The sequence below is a fragment of the Sebastes fasciatus genome, chromosome 22, assembly GCF_043250625.1.
Source record: "Sebastes fasciatus isolate fSebFas1 chromosome 22, fSebFas1.pri, whole genome shotgun sequence".
In the NCBI taxonomy this organism is placed as follows: domain Eukaryota; kingdom Metazoa; phylum Chordata; class Actinopteri; order Perciformes; family Sebastidae; genus Sebastes; species Sebastes fasciatus.
The window spans coordinates 742862-760710 of record NC_133816.1 but is presented as its reverse complement, the minus strand read 5'-3'; the positions used below and the strand labels follow the sequence as shown (position 1 = coordinate 760710).

General features: G+C 40.8%; 1 protein-coding gene across 1 annotated transcript in view; it reads left to right on the top strand.

Annotated features, from left to right (window-relative positions):
- The window catches only part of htr2cl1 (5-hydroxytryptamine (serotonin) receptor 2C, G protein-coupled-like 1), a 245508-nt gene that overhangs the window by 95072 nt on the left and 132587 nt on the right, over nucleotides 1-17849 (top strand). Inside the window, 2 exon segments of the mRNA XM_074622871.1 lie at nucleotides 11351-11463; nucleotides 15355-15374. The gene's annotated coding sequence lies outside the window, so the exon portion shown is untranslated.

The window sequence follows — 17849 nt, the reverse complement described above, 5'->3', positions numbered from 1 at the left end:
TTGGTCTTGACTTGGTCTCAACCCCTCAAAGTCTTGGTCTTGTCTTTATCTCGATACAGTCTGGTCTGGGTTGTGACTTGATCTTGGTTTAGGTGGTCTTTCTTGACTACAACACTGATTTAGTGCTTGTGTATATCGAAGGTTTAGCCTCTATAAAGTTCCATGAAGCCAAGCCAGGCTAATTATGTATTATCCATTATGATGAATAGGTTAACTGATGTCTTTATTGACCTCACGTGCTCAGAGTAATCATTCATCTCTTTTTCCTGGAAGCCAAACGCGTTAGCGAGGGAACAGCCACTGTAGTTTTTTTGGTTACAAAAATGATAATCTCAACCTGAGCTGATCTTTTCCTGTTTAATACTCGGCCCAACATCAAAATGGAAGATCACACACACCAGCTTGTTTATTTTTCTTTATCTTCCATATATATAATCGACAGTTGTTTTTTATCCATACCTGCTATTTACTGCATCAGCTGAGCAACAACTACAGTAGATGTACAGTTAGAGACATGGACTCAAGTTTTGTGAATGAACATTATTTATAATGTCAAATTAATATTTCATATTCTATGTATATGGAGCCCATTATCTTCAGATTTCATAAAAATTCTAAACTTAAAGTATTACTTTATTAAACATTAGGAAGTAATTGGTTTAAAAAAACAGGCTTAAAACAAAATGATGGAATCTGATTTTAAAAATACAATTTGTGGCACAGACATTATATCTATTTTATGTAGTGATAAGTGATATATATGTATATACATATTTAGTTATTTATCACATGAAGTAGAAAAGCAGCAGCTCAGTTGCATTTTCTCCAGTTTTCTCTCCACCATGTTTCTACAGTAGCCCAGAACGGACAAACCAAACTTTGGCTCTAGAGAGGGACATTCACGTCTTCACGTTTTTGCGTTGGCCACCGTAGTTCTCCTACATGCTTGGCACTAGGGATGTCACAGGAACCGGTACTTCGGTACCAAGTCGATGCTAAAATTCTAAAAACGTGTCGGTTCTCGTTTTCTACAGTACCGACGGTACCGTACGATGCCTGCAAGTTAACACCCGCCAAGCGCCAAATATGGCTGCTTCTGTCCTCTGCTCTCTGTCGGAGATTGACACACACACACACACACACACACACACAACAGCACCATCCAGCAGCGAGATCAAGAGATGCAGAGATCCTCCATGTTGGAGAAGAGGATTCACTCGTGAGGGAAAAAACTGAACTGAACTGAACAAACTGAATAACTATCTTTTGTTGCTTATTGCTAAATCTCTGAAAAGTGGTGTTTTGTTTTTTATTGAACTCTGGACTCTGTATTTCCGGTGAATGTTATTGAGACTTGCATTTGATTAACTTACACTTAACTCCCCAGATCCACTTAGTTTGAACCGATCCAACAGCATCCAATCACGTTATGTTATTGAGCACCAGTTGGATCCAGTTACTCTGCTGCTAAAATCACATTACATCTGGTGAAGAGCAGATATGGCTTGTTTAGGACTCGAGACCTGAGTTGGGACTTGAGTCACAGACTTAGACTTACTTGTGACTTGCAAAAAAATGACTTGGTCCCACCTCTGGTAGTCTTTACCCAGTGAAATGTCACCATGTCAGTGAATTTAAACTAATGATATATATATATATATAGACACATGTACACATTACATGTGATTTATTGTTTTTTTTGTTTTTTTTACTGTGGTATCGAATTTGGTATTGAGAATTGTGGAAATTCACTTGTATTGGTATCGACTACTAGATTTCTGGTATCGTGACATCCCTACTTGGCACACAGGAGAAGTTTCAGTTGGTTGCAATCTGCAACCTCACGGCTAGATGGCACCAAATCGTACACACTGCTCCTTTAAGGGAGGCATTTTCTGCTTATTTGTCGATCATTGCTGAAAATGTTTCTTTATAAAATTGATTGTATATTTATAGTGAAAGAATATTGACTTTGATATGTAATATTGTTATATTCCAGGCAGGATAATCAGTCCCATGTCAAAAGTTGAATAGGCAGTGGATGTTTGCACCAACTGTTACTCACCATTCAACCAAGCTGTCAGCTCAACTGATTCTACACTGAGTTGTGTTTCTCACACAAACTGTTCCTTATTCAGATCGGGTATGATATGTCATCAGTGATGGACTGTTCTCAGATCAGAAATGACCAGGTCGCCAAGACTTTAAAAGCGTATGAATGTAATTGTTCGTATTGGCACCAGAAGTGGCAGGTCGTTAGCTGTGAGGACTTGCTCAGTCACTAATGAAGCCCCTACTATGGATTTCCTTAAGTGCTTCATATTTATGTGCTTGTAAAGACCGGAGTGGTTTTGCTTACTCACCTTTTTCCTTAAAGCTGTTTAAATCATGACTTAGCATTTCACTGATCGCTCAAACGGCTTGAGACGCTCGCTGAAATTGATCCGTTTGGTGATTTAAGTGAACGACTTCAACACAACATCTGATCAGGTGGAAGTATAAATCGAGACGAAGCATTTTGATGATAATTAAAGCAAAAAGGGGATGTCCGGTATTGATTTATTATATGTATGTGTTTTCATTTTGCCACTACTACTCTTGGATGTATTTTTCTTTTTGCTACATTTGAGCTTCTCATCAGGAAACGCTGATCTTATGGGTTAACTGGGATGTCAGTATTGATTGCCAATAAGGCAGGGAATATTCCCTCTCCCATGTGTGTGTGTTCGTGTGCGTGTGTGTGTGTGCGTGTGTGCGTGTGTGTGTGTGTGTGTGTGTGTGTGTGTGTGTGTGTTGTTTTTGTGTATGTAAATAGTATTGATTGTGCATTAATGCCTTAAACCATTTAGAGAGAAGAGATCCCTGAAGAGAGAGCGTGCAATCAGCAGAAAGCTACTTGAGTGGAATAAAGTGTTTCCATCAGTGCTGTGTGTGTGTGTGTTTTTGTACAGCTATCTTTGTGAGGACCAGTTTGAGATTTAGACCTTCAGAGTGAAGACATTTTTGGAAAGTGAGGACATTTTGGCCGGTCCTCACCTTCGGACAGACCTTCAAAGGCTTTTTTGAGGGTTCAAACTTGGTTTTATGTCCAGGTTAGAATTAGGTTTATGGTAGGGTATAAGGGTTGGGGTCAGGCATTTAGTCGTGATGGTTAGGGTAAGGGGCTAGGGAATGCATATTGTCAACGAGTGTCCTCGCAAAGATAATAGAAGTACGCAGCTGTGTGTGTGTGTGTGTGTGTGTGTGTGTGTGTGTGTGTGTGTGTGTGGGAGAGAGAGAGAGAGAGCTACGGAGACTATTTATTTGTGTATCTAACACTGTGTCTTTGTAAAAAACAAAGAAAAAGAAGACGATATCCTTTTGGTCCAAGTATATGATCAGTGAAAATATATTCCTATTTCCTCTATGTGTGTGTGTGTGTGTGTCTTAAGGTAGGTGTGTGTGTGTGTGTGTTTGGGTCCCATCTGTTTTTCAGCCTCTCCATCTCCTCTAGTCTATCTGCTCTTGGTTACAATCTATCTTCCTTCCCACCTGATGTTGCAGCATATCACTACAAAATCTACCAAACTGCATTTCTTTTCTCTCCTTTCTTTTCTTTTCTCTCCTTCCTCTACTTGTTACGTCTCATGTATTCCTCTTCCACTGTATCCACTCTCTGCAATGCCGCAGTCTGTGTCACATCCAACATTTTCATTACGATGCTTTGTCAGATGCACTCGAACTCTTGTCATCACTTCTGTCGCACATGTTGTGAATGACTGTAACACTTGCGAGTGGCTCTATACTGCACAACATGACTGCATTGTTTGATTTAATTGCTTCTGCTGTCAGAGAGGTGTTACCTCGAGATGTAATTACGTACAAACATTCCCCTGTGACGCCTGGATGGTTTAATATCTATCACAATCTGTTGCATCTTTAACACTACTGATGCTATTTTTGTAGAGTGGAAGATAAGTTTTAGATGCATAGCAGCGTGGCTCTATGTCAGTGTGGTGGTTGATCCTACACTTTGCTTTAGATCGAAATATCTCAACAACTATTGGATGGATCGTCATGAAATTTTGTGCAGACGTTCATGGTCCACATCCTAATTACTGTGATGATCCCATGACCTTTCCTCTAGCGCCACCGTGAGGAATGCATTTGTGAGAAGAAAGGTGCGCTTCAACCGTTTCACAAGGAATAGTAGTCCTGTCTGGTGCTCACAGAATCGGGCGATCTTGTAACAGGAGAGACTTCAGAGAGCCAGTCCAAAACACACTAGAGCACACAGATTTAAGGCAATCAACTTTGTTAAAGACTAACGTTTCGACGCCAACTGCGTCTTCATCAGAGATGATAACTTTTGTGGTTTTGAGTGAAATGTCTCAACAGTGATCAGATGGATTGCCATTGCAAATCATCTTTCGCCATCATGAGGTCAAAACTTTAGTTTGTCCGATACTTTAATTTATGACCAAATACTAGCAAATTAATGTCATCCTAAAATGCCTCACCTGTAATTTGTGTTTAGGGCTAATTTGCTAAACTAAGATGGTGAACATGGTAACCATTATACCTGCTAAACATTGGCATGTTAGCATTGTTATTGAGAGCATGTTAGCATGTTAGCATGCTGACGTTAGCATTTAGCTGTGCCTCAGTCCAGCCTCACAGAGGCTCTAGAATGGCTGTAGACTCATTCATACAGAATGTGAAGCAAATTTTAGACATAGTGTGATTGCATACAAAGTCAAAGGCAAGAGAGAACAGAGACTGTAGGAACATAACAGAGAGAAGTGGAGTTTCTGTTCAATCAGAGGCTGAGCTGGACACAAACACAAACTCCCAGACAAACAGTCGGTGCTTCATTGCAATGTCAGTAAAATCACTATATTGGCTGCAACCCGGTCTCCTACAGAATTAAGTTCCCATACAACTAAGGAACATTCTCAATTAGGTTTCAAGGGGAAACATATTTTCTCCCAGATTGCGGTCGCAGTCGTTTTAAACACTTTTAAACACTTTTAAACACGTGGTTAATGTTGTAAATTGAAACAAAACAAAACAAAAAAGAAAACGCAACAAAATGACTTAATTGGGTTTTGGCAACAAAACTACTGGGTTCGGTTTCGTATAAAAAACATCTTAATTTGGCTTAAAATGACGCGATTCACACGGGACATGAAGTGCGGTCTCCTAGGAGACAGTCCGGTGTTAGTTTGACCCATCCACCACCCCTCCTTCCTTTTTAGGAGACAGGGCTGAATGGCTGTGTACCTGGATAAAGCTTGTTCTGATTAACTGATCAAGTCAAGTGACAAATATCACTGATCTAGCATGATATATGATTGTAGGATAGTGATGGAGATATCTTGATGTCTAGATATAATGTTAGTAGGTTAAAATAGGCAGAGCTACGTATAAAGTGTACAAGAATGTATGACTGGATTGATGGATTAAAAAATGTGTAGCCTTATCACATCTACTCCTCTGTCCTCAGAGTCCTCCTGGTTTGAATAATTGACTACTAGTTCAGGCTCTTAGGCTTAGGCTCTTTAATCCACTTACTTAGCAGGGAAAACTTTCAGGGCGGCCCTCTCTTAGTCGATTAGTGTTTTTGGTCTTAGTCAACTAAGATTTATTTCGTTGATTAGTGATTTTTCACGCTGAATGACTTATTTCCAAGAAACTTATGATTATCTGGTAAACACCAGATTTAAAGTGGTGCTTTTGTGATATTCTTTGTGGAGAAACTCAGTTTTACAGATCTGTTGATTAAAGCTTCAGTAGGCAGTATATTTTTGGCATCATTGGGCAAAAATCACATAATAACCTTTCAGCATATTGTAATTCAAGTGTTCTGAGAGAAAACTAGACTTCTGCTCCTCCTCATGGCTCTGTTTTCAGGCTTTAGAACATCTAGCCTGTGACTGGAGAATTCATTGAGAGAGCGTTCCTATTGGCTGTGCTCCAGTCATGTGACCGGAACTTGGTATTCCTTCACCAGATTTCACAATGGCAGTGGCGTCACAAACTTTCCCATTTTATATCGAAACAGTACACAACAAGATGATTCTGAGAACATGTGAGGAGAGAAATAGACATTAATGTAACAGAATATTGATTCATATTTGATCAGCACTGCCTAGTTTGACCGTGAGATCTTGCAGATGCCGTTAGGAGCACTGGAGGACACCGGAGGACACCAAAGGACATCGGAGGACACAGACACACGTGATTTTTTTCAGGTTACCTGTTTCATGAGCTACTGTCACGATATAGCAACCGCTTTATAAAAATAACTTTTTTTAATCATATTTGCTCCAATCTCGCCTACTTCAGCTTTAAATCAACCCGATCGATTAGTTGACGAAATAGTACGAGTGTTAGTCGACTAAGAATCTCTTTGGTCAAGGACGGCCCTAAACATTTTTCCCAGACAGACACTATACGCGACTTCTGATGTAAGAAAACACATGACAAGTACAGTACATGTTTAACCTCATAAATTCACCGAAAGCCACTGAATTTAGAAGATATCTGCAATGATATTTGCTCAGGTACACACACAGATGCAAGTTAGTTCCTCTTTAGTCACGAGAATGTAAAGACAGAATATCGAAACACTACATTAAAAGGACTGCACCCACCAACACATGAATGCACCACACTGCCAGGCTTTTCAATTCAGTCACATAGCTTTCATTACAACACAGTGATAGGGAGAAGCAAATGCCATTTAAATGTTCATCGTAACGGATTACCTTTCCACGAGTTTTAAGTATCTGCCTGATTTTGTTTTGAAATAAAAAAGGGAACCAACAGATGATGCGATGCAAGTATGCAAAATGTTTATGAAAGATGCAAAAACACCAGCATGCTCCTTTAACTTCTTGAAAGCCATATGCAGAACTAAAGTTATCCATTATGCATCTAATTCAACCTCAAAACTGAACTCAGGTTTCTATAATTCAATAATGTGATATATTACATAAATCAAATTATTTTTTTCCCAATTGGTACTTCGGCTGCAGGCCAAGTGTTTACTCCACCAAAAGTGTTTAGTTTTGACTTCAGACTAATTACATCTCAATAGTTTTCAAAAACAAAATTAAATCAAGTTAGATCATTTACAGATTGAGCGCTTTCTACCCTTGAAGCGGTTACATCAGAGGCAGCTGAGTGTTTCTTTTTGAGATCTTATGTAAGAACTCTGAAGGCGTCAAAGCTTTTTAAAGATGGAGGGAGAGCACACAGTGTTTATTGTTTATTATTGTTTCAAATGAGCTTTTTGATTGGTTCAAGGCACGCTCCATTCCCAAAAAGCACAGCCTTGCCAACTCTGGCGGCAACTGGGGATCTAATTAGCGAATTAGCAAACTTTATTGGTTTCTGTTGTTCTTTTTTCATATACATTTGGAGTAAACTTTTCAGTACCCAGGCGTGTTACTCTGTGGATGTTAAGTAGGGTGTTTTCACAGATAAATAAGGGTTAAAAGTTTAAATGGTACTTTTATACGGAGAACTGCTCCACTGCACATGAATGTGAGAGTGTCACAGCAATATATTAGATTCCTGCTCCCCGCTGCTGTGGCTTTGACCCTTGTACTCCTGATTGTAGCTGCATGTGATGGTGGTATCTCGTGATAATAGTGCAGGACCAAGGTGGCCGGCCTGGGGGATCTCAGATGGACTCAGGTTCAGTGTTGCCTTCTAGAATTAACTGAAAAAAAGAGAGAAAGAGGGGAGGCAGGGGAGAGAGGATCAATATATGTTGTTTTGTTGAAGTCAATACAAGCATAGAGTTTTCCAGCTATATGGGACACACATGAATGAACACACTCCCAACTAGGACCAACTCAGCTTTGGGTTTCCTTTACTTTTTTTCTCTTTAAATAATGAGAAGGATGTGTTTTCTCTGCTTATTGAATTCTTTGTTCAGACAGGCATGCACACAGTGACGTGAGAGGTATTTTAGAATACCATTTAAAAGGTACAAATTATCCCACTGGATAACATTACAAAACAACAAAATCTAAAAACAACTACCAAACCAAAAACGATTTAAGCTTTCTGAAGCTGTTAAAGGTTTTATATTAGCCATGCAAGTACATTGTATCCAGGGATGGCAATGTTTGTCTGTCACTTGGTCCAGACTGAAATCTCAACAACTATTGGATGGGTTGCCATGACATTTGGTATAGACATTTATGTTCCTGTCAGGATGAAATCTAACTTTGGTGAGCATACTGATGTTAGCATCTAGCTCAAACTGTTCCTAAGTACAGCCTCACAGAACTGCTATCATGGCTGTAGAATCTTGTGGATGCTAAACCTGCACAAATGAGACAAACATAGAAACCGTATAATTCTCAAAGCACCCGCAAAGGATGAAATGCACACTTAACTGCGCTGCCAAGCAAATAGTGTTTCAGTGCTCCTGTTCTATCTGCACTTATTTAAAATAGGTTTTCAAATTGCACATCAATCAATCAATCAGCTGCAAAACTTTATGGCCCTGTTTGTGCTATTATATCATTAGTGCAATATCTTTTATGAATTGGACCTATTTTGATAATCGTTGATGTAGTAAAAATGGCAGAAAAGCTGTTTTCAGCCTCTCAAATAAGGAGATTTCCTGTTTTATACCATATTGAACTGAATATCTTTGTGTTTTGTACTGACAAAACAAGACATCACCTTGGACTTATTTTTCAATATTTTCTGATATTGTGTAGACTAAACGATTAATCTACAAAATACTTGGCAATTTATTGATAATGAAAATAATCGTTAGTTGCAGCCCTACTATCAGTGGCCGCAATCCATTCTTTGTGAATTCGCCCTTCAGTCTTGTTACATCATAAACAAAGTAAAACAGGTCTACGGTCTCTATTAAAATCAGTTCACGGTCTTTCTGCTATTTTTCTTTTACATGAGCCTTTAAAGGGACTATTTGTAACTTTCAGAAGTGCTTGTTAACAGCGACACTTGTGGCCGTAAAGTCAACGAAAGTCAGCGTCGGGCTCGAGCTTGCTCGCTCTACATAGACATGAACGAGCACAATATACATCACATTATCACTCTATATTTCAGCTGCTTGGCAGTAATGTTAGCTGACCAGACGAAGGTCTCTCCATGAATCAATGCTGATCCTAGTGTTGGCTTTTCCTGCTGGCTGAAGCAGGAAGAGAAACGTTATCGTCTCCGAGCGCGCCCGCAGGGAGACACCGGCATCCAACGGGGGACGGTAACGTTTCTCTTCCTGCTTCAGCCCCGCTGATAACGTTTCTCGCTGCGGAGCCCCGTCACTTCACAAGACAGGGGAAACCTCTGTTGGTCTGGAGGAGCTGCAGCAGTTATTTCTGAACAAACGTCCACTGAACATTCACTAGATATTCTCAGAGCTAAACTAACTCTTCTGCAGTGGGAAGTGAGCGCGCGTTCACGTCTAGAGGTGGAGCGAGACAGCGAGAACGCGCGCGGTGTGTGAGTGAAGGCAGTCGGGCAGCGGAGGAGTGACTCCGGCCACACGCAAGCGTGCATATGCGAGCGCGCATGTGTCCCGACCCGGTACATTTAGAAACTTAAAAAGTTACAAACAGTCCCTTTAAGGCTATAAAAACATTGTGTCCACCACACAATGTGTCCAACTATTGCTGCAGAGTCTTATTATAGATTGTTGACAGACAGCCGACCATTGAGACCAGTGAAAACCATTTTTGAAATCAACACTGTCAAAAGTTAGAATATGTCCAATACAGATTTAGATTACATATGTATAAATACAATACATGTAATATATCAATTCAATATAGAGACATTATGTTTACATATTCTCTGATTCACTTTGAAATGAATGGTGTGTGTAAATGCATCATTAATATTTAAATTTGTGTCCTTTTAAAGACATCAACTTTACAGTGAAATGAACTGCTGACCAGACTAACAAAGATGCTCTGCATAGACAATAAAGTTTGTGAGGCGACATGTTTGGGATGGATTGCTTCCTCTTAGATGCTTCCATTTCTTACTTTGAGTGCCAGGTGATTGGCCATAAGTGGACTGTGAAATAACAAGCACACTCATAAGAAAACATTCAACTCAGGGATAATGAAGTAACAATAAAAGCAGCACTTTGACAAAACCAAATGAAGGCTTCAGGTTGACTGTGATGGACGGTGTGTGGAGGCTGTTTATCATACTGAACAAGAATGGATGCTTGTGAATATATTCTTCTGAAGGGAAGAAAATGAGCTGTAAATGTAGAGGAGGGGGTCATTTACACTATTGAGAACAGCACATTTACACTATTGAGAACAGCACATTTACACTATTGAGAACAGCACAGGCCCAGCCTGATCCATTTAACCCTGACAGCCAATAAAACGCTTCAACCAGAACCTCGCAAAACGGCTTTGATACAACGGCTCCGATACCACTTTACGGCAGTGTGATGCTAACCTCTCGTCACCACCTTTCGGGTCCTCAGGCTCCACCTCCCTGACGGTGTGGGCGAGACGGGCCGTTGGTGCGCCCGTCCCCGCGGGGCGGGGATCCCACCTCAGCCGGCGTGCACCGGCCCTCACTTTCATTGCGCCATTGGATTTTGCTTGCACACCATGACTCGCACCCCATGACTCCTTCATCCGTGTTTCAAGACGGGTCGGGTGGGTTGCCGACATCGGCGCAGACCCCTGGCCCCTTTTTACGTGGGGCGAGAACCCGATCTGGCGGGGAGAGAGGGCGCAGCGAGTCCTTGGTCCCCAGTGCGGCGAGGTCCGGGCGGGGATTCTGTTTATTAATTCATTCATTTCATCTTCAACCGCATATCCGGGGTCGGGTCGCGGGGGCAACAGCTCAAGCAGAGGACCCCAAACTTCCCTTTCTGTATTCTGTATAAAATGCCTTATTAGAAAAAAAGACACAAGTGGAACGTTGAAGATATATTTTTTGAAAGTTCTGCAAAGGAGATAAAAGACCTATGGTCATAAAGATGGTTAAAGGGAGTTCTACCTCTATTAAACCAAACCCCAAAGGTTGAGTCCATAGAAGAGGGTACAAATAAAGGATTAGAAGTGGGAGAGAGCATGGAGGCTCTCCAGATGTTTATAGAGTTAACGACTGTTGGGTTAAAGGTCAAATTTGTAGCAGCTAAGGGAAGTGGAGAACAAAGTCCTTATTGTAATATTGGTTCTGTTTGTTCACCACTCATGCTCATGGTTTGCAGGGGAAAAGCTGACAGGACTAAAGTGTGGATATTTGTGATTTAACAAAACTAGACATTTAATATTAGCTTACTAGCATACCACAACACATCTGGATACATATTCAGTGAAACTCAAGAGCTCTTTCTCTGTTTCAGACTAAACATCACACGTCAGATGGTGAGCACCTCAAGTCTGAAGAAAGTCCCAACAACGCGCACGTGAATGCAATAAAACACTAAAGCCTGTTTCACTTGAAGATCAAGCAAGGGTGAGTACACAGTTACACACAGAGACACACAGTTATACACAGTTACACACAGTTACACACAGAGACACACAGTTATACACAAAGACACACAGTTACACACAGTTACACACAGAGACACACAGTTATACACAAAGACACACAGTTACACACAGTTACACACAGAGACACACAGTTACACACAGTTACACACACACACAGTTATACACAGTTACACACAGTTATACACAATTATATACAGTTACACACAGTTACACACAGTTATACACAGTTATACACAGTTACACACAGTTACACACAGTTACACACAGTTATACACAATTATATACAGTTATACACACACAGTTACACACACACAGCTTCACCTTTTGAGGTAAAATTAGATTCAGTTGTTTGTAAGCATGCCGTGTAAACTGTGTTCTAACAGACACACACACACACACATATTGTATTCAGCAGCACTCCTCCTCTCAGACGAGGACACACAGTCCCGTGTCAGTGAGCTGCTCCTGAGGGCTCCGAGCTGCTGTGGGCAGGTTTAGTGTTGAATTCAGACGAGGAACATCAGCATTCAGTGTTGTGTAGCACCAACTCTCACTGAGCACCAAAACTCCTACATGAGGGCACGCACACGCACACACACACACACACACACACACACACACACACACAGAAACACACCCAGAAACACACCCAGGCAGACATACAGTATATGTACAATACACTCCTCCTCTCACACACACACACACCTAGATGTCCTAATTGTCCCCCTCCAGCGGAGGGGATGCTTGATTTTGCCTCTATTCCTCCGTCTTTTTCACCTCTGTCTCCTCTCAATGTCCCGCTGCATCCGCTGGTGTCTATTTAAGGGGATTGCCCCACGCACACAAACACACACACTCTTACTTACTCTATCCTTTCTCTCTACGTTTCTCTCTCTCTCTCTCTCTCTCTCGCTCTCTCTCTCTCTCTCTCTCTCTGTCTCTCACTGAAAGTTGCAGCATCCGACCAACTTCAACGACTTCACATTATTGGGCTCAGTAGTTTGTTCTCCTGTGTGCTAGTTAGCAAAGTGGTGTCTGCTGATATTTGATAAGTGAGAGTTCACTGCATTTTCTCACGGCCCACTCACTGACATTTTGGGTGGACTGGTCTGACACTCACAAATATACACACACACACACACACACACACACACACACACACACACACGTTTGTATTGCTGTACTTGTGGGGACCCTGACCTTGCATAGTACATGTGAGGTAAGAAAGAAGCACAGTGAAATGTAGGTGTTGCTGGAAGCTCAGTGATTTAGTGACTAGTCAGGCAGGTTGATTGAGGTTGAGGTGGAAGGATCATGGAAACGTCACACAGGAGGTCACTGTTCGTTTCCCATCCCCCACCGATAGTCAATGTTGGTTTCTTTTAAACATGACTGCAGTCTTTCACTAACCTTCTTATTGTAACTATGACAACAAAGACCCCCTAATAAATTAGCAAACCCTGTTCCTTCTCTAAACCTAACCATGCTGTTTTTGTGGCTAAACCATAGATTGTATCAAAGGTGGACGTAGTCTCCGTGACGTCACCCACAGGTTTCTGAAGAGCGGTGGTGAAGCTCAAAGTGCACGGCTTCGGCCGTCGCCATCTTGGCAGAGTCAACATGTTCTCATCCCGACTCGTCACACACTGCCGCCTTGTCACTTGGCAACAAAACCTCTTTGTTATGTTTAGGAAAAAACGACATGGTTGGACTTAAAACTGCTATGTTTGTAAAGTGAAAAGGAAACTGAGCGTTGTTAAGATGGGACATGAACAAACAGCTGATTGTAACGTGAAAGTGAATTTTAACAGATGGGACTCGAACAGCGGTCTCCTGGATGAAAGCCTTGTGTTTGCTGCAGTTTACAGCTGCAGTTCTCTGGTATGTTCTTGGATCATTGAAGCCACATCAGACTGAGTAGGGCTTGAAATGCATTCGTTAAATCTAGTGCTGTCAATCGATTCAAATATTTAATCGCGATTAATTGAAAATTAATCACACATTTTTTATCTGTTCAAAATGTACGTTAAAGGGAGATTAGTCAAGTATTTAATACTCTTATCAACATGGGAGTGGACAAATATGCTGCTTTATGCAAATGTATGTATATATTTAGAATTGTAAATCAATTAACAACACAAAACAATGACAGATATTGTCCAGAAATCCTCACAGGTCAGTACCTGTGAGGGTTTCTGATTATCATAAAGTGGGCATGTCTGTAAAGGGGAGACTCGTGGGTACCCATAGAACCCATTTACATTCACATATCTGGAGGTCAGAGGTCAAGGGACCCCTTTGAAAATGACCATGACAGCTTTTCCTCACCAAAATTTAGCGCAAGTTTGTAGTGTTATTTAGCCTCCTTCATGACAAGCTAGTATGACATGTTTGGTACCGATGGATTCATCAGGTTTAGTCTAGTTTCATATTATACCAGGATCTTCACTCTAGCTTTAAAACTGAGCCGCTACAACCTAAAGATTGCATGTTGCGTTAACGGGTTAAAGAAATTAGTGGCGCCAAAACGAATTTGCATAAACGCGTTATCGTATTAACTTTGACAGCCCTACTTAAAGCTGCAGTAGGCAGTATATGTTTGGCATCTTTGGGCAAAAATTCCATAATAACCTTTCATCATATTGTAATACAAGTGTTCTGAGAGAAAACTAGACTTCTGCTCCTCCTCAAGGCTCTGTTTTCAGACTTTAGAACATCTAGCCCGTGACGGGAGACTTTGACCAATCACAGGTCATTTCAGAGACAGAGCGTTCCTATTGGCTGTGCTCCGGTCATGTGACCAGAACTTGGCGTTCCCTCACCAGATTTCACAATGGCGGCGGCTTCACAAACATTCTCATTTTACAGCTAAACCGTGCACTACAAGATGATTCTGAGAACATCTGAGGAGAGAAATAGGCATTAACGTAACAGAATATTGATTCATATTTGATCAGCGCTGCCTAGTTTGACCGTTTGGTCGGAGTTCAGAGTGATTGACAGCTGACCTCAGATCAGCTATGATTGGTTGTTTTCCTCCAGTCTGTGAAATCTTTCAAATGCCGTTAAAACACCGGAGGACACGGAGGAACATGACTTTTTCAGGTTACCTGTCTCATGTACTACTGTCACGATATATATATATATATATATTATAACAAAAAAAATGTTAATCATATTTGCTCCAATCTCACCTACTTCAGCTTTAAATCATGTCTGCATGTTTTGAACCTCTTGCCTGACAAGGAAACCTCTTACTCTTTTATAGAAGCTTTTTTGCTTTATTGTGTATGTTAGGACTAGGATTTTTGAATCTTATATTTAATTTTTTTATTGTCAAATAAATCAATTTATCTGCCAAATTTAATCCAAACCTTATAACATTAAACCTCCTTATAAGCTTGTTCTCAAACAGCCCTCTGAAGCAGTCAGACCGGCCAACATGTCCTAATCCTGAAGGTCTAACATATTAGATTGGTGCTCACACATGCACAGATACATTCACAGACATCTCAGATACGTTTCTGAGGTGGCGTTTAAGAGGTCAGCGTTTAAAATGGTATTCTGTGAATTCTCTCTTTCCCTTCCTCTATACCTCTCGCTCTCTGGCTCTCACGCGATGATGAGACATGATGTACTGGGTCCATCTGGCTGTGATGACTCTGCCCTTGTATTGATTCAAAATACACACACTGGCATGTTCTCTCACAGGGAGGAGGAGAGAAAGGTCATGTCTCTCAAGTTAATTAGTCTCTGAAGCCCTCCGGTCTGGAGGAGCTCTCCTTTCCACTTCTTGCCTCATGTCTTCCTCTCTCTCTCTCTCTCCGTCTCTTGTTCTTTCTCTCTACAGTCTGCCACCAGAGCGTGAAGGTCAGATTACCTCCCTTAGCATTTCTTTGCATGTGTTTATGTTGACTGACTGTACATGCACACATAAACACACACACACACACACACACACACACACACACACTTTGAGTGTATTCACTATATCTTTGATCCTAAAGCCAGACTCAGTTTGTTTGTGGCGGTGCAGCGGAGCTACTAAGTTTAATTACTTCTTCACTGTAGCTGACGGGGCAGAATGTGTGTTTGGGTGTGTTTGGCTGCAGGGATCAGCCATAATGAAGTGTGAATGTATCTGATAAAAAAGCCTGTGAGTCAGTGAACTAGCCCAGGGGACAAACACACTACTTTACCACAGATTACCTCTGTATGAGTGGGATTCTGTTGGATCTCTTCTCTTCTCTTTAAGCTACTTATTGACTTTACTTTTGTGGGGAGTGCAGAGGGTGGCTGACTTGAACAACACCTTCTAACTTATCATTTCATATTTATTTCACAAGGGCTATAGCTAAGATTTTTGAAATATCTCAACATTTTTAGTATTTAGATTTTTCATTTAATATTTATTATTTTAGGTAGCTGTGCAATTTCTATTTAAATGGAGCCTTTGCACATGTTCTACTGCTTATAAGATCAACACAACTAAGCACCTGTCTCAGAGGATTGTAATCTCATTCACCTTCTTTTAGCAACAGATTACTTACCAGGAAAACTACATACAATTACAGAGAAAGAATGGGCTGCATAAAAGTGTTTTTCCCAACGTAAAGGTCCACAGCTCTCTCCACGCTGCCAGGAATAACATTTAATGGAGTAATACTAAATGCTTTATATATGTCTTTATTTGGCGTGTAAAGATAATGCCAGAATCAGTCTAACAAAATGAATATTTTTTTAATGGCACAAAAAAACTTACTCTGGGATGCTTAATCCTCTGCACCCCCAGCTGTTAGTCCTGCTCCTCTATAGAAACAACAGAACCACGGCTTTCTTTGATGATTTACAAAACAGAAATTGAAAAAAAAGGAATCTATACAACATTGTTCCAAATGCCTGGAAGTGTTACTGATATTGGGAAAAATTTTTACAACCTCTACCACCTCTCTTGTCCTCTCCTCTCTGCCCCGTGTAAACAGTCTGTAGTTCAGTCAGAGATTCTCTGAATTTGTGTTGTGTGCCTGTTGGTCTCAGCCGAGTCGTTCATGGCTTCCCAGTCACGCTGAGGAGCGCAGACTGTGGTGAGTGCAAACGGTGTATTTTTGGTGAAATCTTTAATGAGATTTTGATGAAATATCATAATTTTAAGCTTAGATTTGGTTATTTTTCCTGATAGAAGCATTCATCACACATAATTCGTTCAAGAACCGTCGGGAGTATGCACATCCAACGATTATTTCTGTTTTGACAAATTTCTGGAAAATACCAAGAATATGACCTCAGTGTCCTTAATGGTAGATACGGTTCTGATTTCATATGATGTTCAGTTATACCAACAAACTCCACTCGAGGTCCAGTCAAGGTTGTTTTTCTACGTGTATTAATATAATAAATTCATGTGCTTTTTTTAGATATTGGAAAGTAGGACAACTAGGACTCTGCAGGATCACAGTTAATGTAAATGACCATTACTATATGATACTGGAAGATGGCTTTATGGAAAGTATAACATGTGTATGCAGCTCTGTGGGTACATGTGTATTGTACAGAATATCATGTACTGTATGTCTAAATCTATATGAGCACATGTATGTACATGTGAGCAGGTATGTGTGGGCATCATGGATGTACAGTATTTTATCACTAAAGGTCTCTATTTGGAGGGTTACTTTAAACCAAAGACGACAAAAGGGGAAAGGTTAAGAAGGAGACTTGGGACGGACATGGTGTCCTCTCTCTCCACTCCTCACAAGAGTGCTTGTGACATCTAAAGATATAGAAACTTACCTGACAGCAGCCATCTTCACTGTGGAGTATGTTTTGTTGATCCTAATAGTTTATCTAAGAGTGAGGTTGTCCTCAAGTCCATTTAAACTGACATTATGAGGGTGTAATTTGACTTAACAGCAGATATTTGGTAGCAGAAGCAGCGTGATATTATCTCAGACTATCAAACCATCAGTCCTCGGTTGGCGGTGGCACCTCGTAATCTTGACCACAGTGCACTCCACTCTCCTGTTGCCAGGTAACGGAGATCTTTTTGTTTTTTGTGAGCAAAAACTTTTCAGATATGATTCAAACATGAATAAAGATGTATTTATCCTGCCTGTACAGTACTTTTATTTGTGCTCTCTCTCTCTCTCTCTCTCTCTCTCTCTCTCTCTCTCTCTCTCTCTCTCTCTCTCTCTCTCTCTCTCTCTCTCTCTCTCTATGCTGGTGCCAAAGCGACAGCTTCACGGTCATCAAGAAGCCAATTCAATCAGTTAGCACAGAGACACTTCACTCCTCTCCACTCACTCAGCTTAATTATGGTTTACATCTCTTGAGATAGTTATTTTCTAC